Source organism: Magnolia sinica, chromosome 15 (assembly GCF_029962835.1).
Source record: "Magnolia sinica isolate HGM2019 chromosome 15, MsV1, whole genome shotgun sequence".
NCBI lineage: Eukaryota > Viridiplantae > Streptophyta > Magnoliopsida > Magnoliales > Magnoliaceae > Magnolia > Magnolia sinica.
This window is the reverse complement of record NC_080587.1, coordinates 52402319-52408843: the sequence shown is the minus strand read 5'-3', so window position 1 is coordinate 52408843 and position 6525 is coordinate 52402319. Positions and strand designations below refer to the sequence as shown.

The window sequence follows — 6525 nt, the reverse complement described above, 5'->3', positions numbered from 1 at the left end:
CCCTAACCTAAAATCTACATTGTCCTCAACGTAAAAGATATAAACATGTAATGCAAATGAGGCAACGAAAATAAAGGAGAACTGATGGAAAGGTAGTACCTGAAGAAGGGGGATTAAGCTTTTCCAAAGTTCTCAGTGTGAAGAAGGGTGAGTAGGAAAACTAAACAATATATCCTACTCATAAATCCTATGAAAGCAATAAACCTAATCCTAAAATAGGAAAGCAAGGGAAAGCTACTCATTTATTTAGTAAGGTTCCTCCTCCGGCTAGTATCTTGATAAATTTCTCAGAAGGTTTCTCAACAAGATCATCTAAAAGCCCTTTTTGCAGTAGGCTTTAATGCCCTGGAGCATGAATGTCCAGAGAAATTTATGGACCTCATCATAAAGTTTCCTTTTAATCTCTTGAGGTGTCCAAAGTATATACAATTCACCTGTGACAGAAAAAGTTTCAATGTTAGTATACCATGGTGAATCAAAGACTACAAGTAGATGAAATTTAGAAAAGTTCTCAGACTTCAGTTCAATTTCTAGCTCATCCACTTATAATGGTAAATATTCAGAATTTGTGGAAGGAAGCTCTTCAGAAAATTAATTCCCTCGGTTAATATCAATAACTGAGGTATTATCGTGCAAGGTGTCTACAATATTATCATTAGGATTTGCAAAGTGTGTCAAGCATTCATCCAAAGATTTAAGAGATTTAGTTGAGAGGAGCCTATTTTCCACATTGAGGTTTGTGATGATATGCCTAAGGATTCCTTCATCATCTTTGACATTAGAGGGAGGCATACTCTCTTGCTTTTCATCTTGGTGAGAGTCAATCATCATCGAATGCATCTTGCCTTACCTTGGATAGATAGATTGAGAATCAGTAGGTGAAGATTTATGGAGAAGACTCAGTTCCTTGATACTAATTAGTAGAGGCTTTGTATTGTCAAGGGATGACTATTCAAGTGATGGCCTCCTCTAGGTAGTTTCAAATACCGGAGTCATCTCAAGTGAATCGTCCATCTCCCTAATCAAATCATCATTTAAATTAGGGGAGTAGGCTGAGCACCCCTTAAAAGAGTGATGAGGTTCACTTAGAAGGAACTCATTCTCCATATTTAAATTAAACATGTCAGATGGGTGGAGTAGATCATTATGTCAATAATTTCTTGTACGTCATGATCATTTACCTAGACCATAATTGAAATTGATTCCAGGAAAATTTGGGCTGCAAACTCATGATTGTCATCCAACTCCTCATTTTCTAATTCAGTATAGTTCACAAGTGAGTTGGGATCACTTTCCTCACAGTGTTTCTAAGTTGGATTGAGGCTCGAATAAACTAGCCTCATTCTCCTTATTGAGCTCAAGTGTGTCATGAGGGTGGAGTGTGTCAACATCATTATATTCGAAAAATATTAGTGTCTCTTGATCATTCCTTTGGACAGTCATCAAGATCGACTCTTCAGAAAATTGAACCGTATGCTCATTAACAGAATCTAACTCCTCATTTTCAATTACAGTACTCTCCACAAGCGAGTTAGGATCACTTTCCTCGCATTGTGTTTCTAAATTGGGTTGAGACTAGGATAACCTAGCCTCTTCCACTATGCCAAAATCATGGATTTATGATGGACCAAATCTGTCGTAAAACCAAATAAACGACAGATTTCGTCTGTCGCTGTTTACTGTCATTTTTTTCCGATGGATAAAATCCGTTGTTGAATCTGCGACAGATAAGGTCCGTCGCAGATTACCGACGGATAAGATCCGTCGCAAAAAATAAAAAATTCGTTGCTGAAATTCGAAAAAAACCACCCGAATTATTCATCATTTAAAATATTGGCAACAGATAGGACCTGTCGCAAGTATGAGGACAGCGACGGACCTCAAATCCGTCGTCCAATGTCTTGTTCAGAAATTAGCGATGGATTTGGTCCATCACTAAAATATTTACAAATTAAAAAAATGTCAGATTCATTTTGTATTTTTTTTAAATCTTACACCTGATAGTCATTCAAAAAATAATTCACACGATCATAATCGATCAATGATTAAACATGTGCGTGCATGTTTCACCCATTTAACATTCATCAAGACAATAATCAACACAATACCCATAAAACAGTTAACGGTCTATTTAATGTTTTCATACTACAAATGCACATGAATGTCACGGGCAAAATCATACATCAGTTGGGACTGAAAGTTGCTGCAACATCTCCTTAGCAAATCACAACCATAAAACAGAAGATGAGACCAATCGGCGATAGGGCAGACATGGTTTAATGCTCTTCGACATCTGAGAACCACAATAGAGGCCTCTACTAATTCTTTAAACTTCAGCATTCCAACTACCAGAGCAAACATCAAACATGCAACAATGAGGATACAATCCAAATACACATATAAACCATATAGTAAATACATGTGACAAGAAAAAAAAAACACAACATATAAAAGTGACCATGCCAAATACACATATCCAACGTAGTCCTTGTCTAAAGCTCACTTTTTAACCATGCTAATGAAATGCCCACATCAACTATATTATGCAATGCCCATGGCCACATATAAAACCCATTCCAACTAATAAGCATTACCACATTTATGTATCGATGAGTATCTGAGAAAATCCATGCTCAAAAATCATGCTTACCTGAACAAACTTAAATTTCAACCAATAGATATCAATAGCCCCTCTAGCCTCTCACTCTTAACCAATGGCTAAAAACACGCCCTTTAGCTCTACATCCTTGGTGAGGTCACCACTCGCCTTCTGCTCTACATCTATGATGAGGATACATAAACATTAGATTGAAAGCAGTGGTGATTGAACTCATCATTAAAAGAATCAGGTGTTTGGTCTATCAAAATGTTCTATTTGAAAGCAAGTAAACATTAAAAATGCACCCATTTCCAATCTACTGCCTTTCATCAAAGCTAGAAACAAAATGGATGGCCTATCCTATCCATTTTCATCAGGCCCATCCAGGCAAACAAGTCCTAAATGAATTTGGGGCTAACCCAACTTCCGCTCACTTTGGAAGACTTAACTCCAAATTTGGAAGACTTAACTCCAAATTACACAACAATCCTAATAAATTGATATGCAATTGAACTAAGCATCCAAACATGTAAAAAATTTAATAGCAAAATCCAAGCCCATCCAACACCATTTTCTATAGCCCATTGCCAAAATCCCTCTTCTACAAAGAGCTCGTTTTTGGTTTCTACCTCTGATGTTGAAGCATGCCCATTTTGTAAATTTATATTACCATCTAATTCATTCAAAGGAGTCTTCACACCAAGATGAACCTAGTATTATCTACTATTGAACCTAGTATTATCTACCACATACTAGTAACATACAACCAATATTGGGGCACCATACCATAAGCTACAAAATTTCATGTCCCCCTAAACAAAGTTTCCTCCATTGATAACACACACACACACACACACACACACACACACACACACACACACACACACACACACACACATACTCACTCTTACTACCAAGTAGTCGTAATGAAAATGCATCCACACTACAAGAAGAGAAAAAATAAATAAATTGTACAATGCCTCTCCTTCTCTTTTCTTTTTTTCTTTTTTTTTTTTTTTGAATCGGCCATGTATAATTTCTCTAGTGTATAAAAACATATCATAGATTCATAGTATTACTGAGTTTATTATTATGATAGGATGATACTTGTAATTTGTAAAAGAAGATTAGTGGCAAGTTGACTCCAAATAGCTAGGACGAGGCTATGATGAGGATGACCATAGCAGTAGTAAGATCAGATACTCATAAGAAGAAGAAGTAAAGATCTTTTTGCTAAATTTAGTTTCAACTTTCAAGTATAATGCAAATCAATATGAAAATGGAAAAGAAATTCAACAAAACAAGATCAAATAACATAATCGCTGAAATTAGAAGGGTCTTCTTTTTTCTTTTCTTTCATTTTTTTATAGATCAATGAAAAACTGTGCAGGTCCACAAATTGGCAGATATCTCCTTCTAGGAAAAGTATAACCAGAAATCTAATCCATTTAGAATAATCATAGTTTTCTTTCCTAAACCATCTTAGTCTGGGAGTTTGAAGAGACATCTAACAAATATGGAATCTATTCAAATGCATTATGTACTCTCTTTTCCAATAGCAGAGAACAAACGAGAAGAGATTAGCAGTGTTTTTGCTGCGGAGGTTCAGATCATTTACAACTTTAGGAATAAACTTTTACCGAATAATTTTCCACTGTGGAATCTAGCTACCCCATTTGACTATCATTGGATTTGACCCATGCCAAAGGGTTCAACACTCTCTTGTATAGCATAAGAAAGTGAAGTAGCAGAGTTATTAAAGGTATGAGAGAACTAAATTTTCATCTGGCAAACTAAACAGAATGATAGGCAGAAATTTGTTTCACAACACTATCTCCAGCTGGTGAAGTGTCTTGAAAACCAGCAAGGAAAACATACAGGTGTGCAAATTCAGGAAACCAAGAGATCGACATCAGAAGAGTAGAAAAAAAGTTCTGTAGGGTTGTCATTTTAGGAAGGAAGGAGAAACTTATAGATATTATCAACAACAATTGGCCTTATATTCAATCAGATTACCGCAGGAGCAGTTTGTTTAGTAAGTTATGGCAACTTGGACATTTACTTATTAACCAAATGACGAGAAAATAACTGAAGGACTGAGGATACAAATTGCTTCCACCAACCTCCAACATGTACAGGCTCAAAATGGCAATGATTTTAAAGTCATGAACAGAGCACTAAAATGAATATTCTTCCCAAAACATTAATTTAAATCATCACTTAAAGATGTAACAGTTTAACAAGTGATCTACACATTCTATTGACCTCCAACAGTAAATGGTGACACGTAAAAATACCTCAATTTGGAAAGGCACGAGAATATTATCAATAAAAAGGAGGGAGTAGAAAATTAGTGAACCATAAATTAGCATTTTTCTAGTTAGTTCAGAATATAGTGGAATTTCTCAAATTCATGCAGCAATATTGGTTAAACTACATGGACAATGAATTTGAGAAACAAACTCAGAAGATTCACCTCTTTACCAATATTTCCACTAATAGTTCCACCTTTTATAAAAGCTATCAGCTCAGCTAGCTCTTGAGGTGTTAGTTTTATCTCATTTATTGATAGTTTTTCATTTTTTAATATGCAGCAATATCACCCATTATCCAATTAGCAGCTAGCTTCACATCAACGCCATTTTCAACAGCGGCATCGGAGAAATCTGCAACCTGTAGCGAAAGTTCAGAACATCAAAATAGGCTTAAAGATGCAAGAAATTATAGTCCTAGTGCATCAAGATGTGCATTCTCCCAATGCACCTAGTTTGTACTAGCAACCCATGGTTTGGCAATCCAGCCCATTGATAAGAAAGCTTTGCCATGGACGGGGAATGCCGAAATGATCTCCAGATACAAACCTTACTCTCTTTCCAATCAACTTTTTTGTATTGACCATTGTTTTTTCCTACCACCTATTCATTGGACAGTGATCAAACAATTAAGATGGTCAAATCTAGGAGATTTCGAAGCAACCCATCCAAGTTTGTCCATCCAATCAGTAATCAGGACAATTAAACCATTGTCCATTTCTATGGGCTGGTAACATGAGAAATTATACATGTTGTAACGCATTAAGACCCTATAAAGTCATAGAGATATCTTATAGAAAAGTGATCCCCATGCAATCTATGAATAATTACATTCATGTCATTGACAATAAAGAGAACATCCTGCATGCTAAGCCCCATTTTCTCGTATCATCTGCGCTTCACCTCTAGAAGCTCTGGTAAAGAAGAATGTATACCCTTGACAAATTCGTTTGAAAGGACCACTTCTGGAAGGTCCGGTTCTGGAAAATATTGATAATTAGCTAGCCCTTCCTTTTTCCTCATTGTAAACATTTTCTAAGAAGTACACCAAATTAAAGGAAAAAAACATTAGCAGGCATGACATTAACAGGAAGAGCTTGTGTAGCAAGACGTAATGACCATGAACCTCTCCAAAATGAATTTATACACTTGATAGAATACATGGAGTGCAAACCTGAGAACCATCATCCCAAAGTCGGGTTTCTTGAATAATTTGATCACCTTCGCCTTGACTATGGAGAACAACCTACCTTGAGATCTCAAAATTAATCACTCTATGCATTGCGGAGAACGAATTCATATTCTTTATCTCAACCTGCCAGCACAAAAGTGAAAAGTGTGAGACACCATGTCGTTTACTGGCGGCCACTTATTAGAGTAAAAATGTGCATGGAGTGAACCAATCTTGCCAATTTCACCAAATGCATGTGTTTACGTCTCAAATGTTCACACCCCACATTGTTGATATTATTTACAATAACGATGGTACCTCCTAAAAATTCCTCAGATGATATTAGCTAAAAAAAACTAAATGCAGTTGCTCCAATGTGATTGAAGGTAGAGAAGACACTAACCTTCCTCACACTAAACAAAATAGAAAATTATCTTACCTAG

The 6525-nt window shown here is 36.1% G+C and overlaps 1 long non-coding RNA gene across 1 annotated transcript; it reads right to left on the bottom strand.

Moving 5' to 3' along the window:
• Nucleotides 1-2042: 2042 nt before the first annotated feature.
• LOC131227628 (uncharacterized) lies at nucleotides 2043-3021 on the bottom strand. Its single transcript, XR_009162388.1, has 2 exons — nucleotides 2651-3021; nucleotides 2043-2345 (listed from the first exon to the last, which is right to left on the bottom strand). It is a non-coding gene; the product is annotated as an uncharacterized LOC131227628 (long non-coding RNA).
• Nucleotides 3022-6525: the final 3504 nt, after the last annotated feature.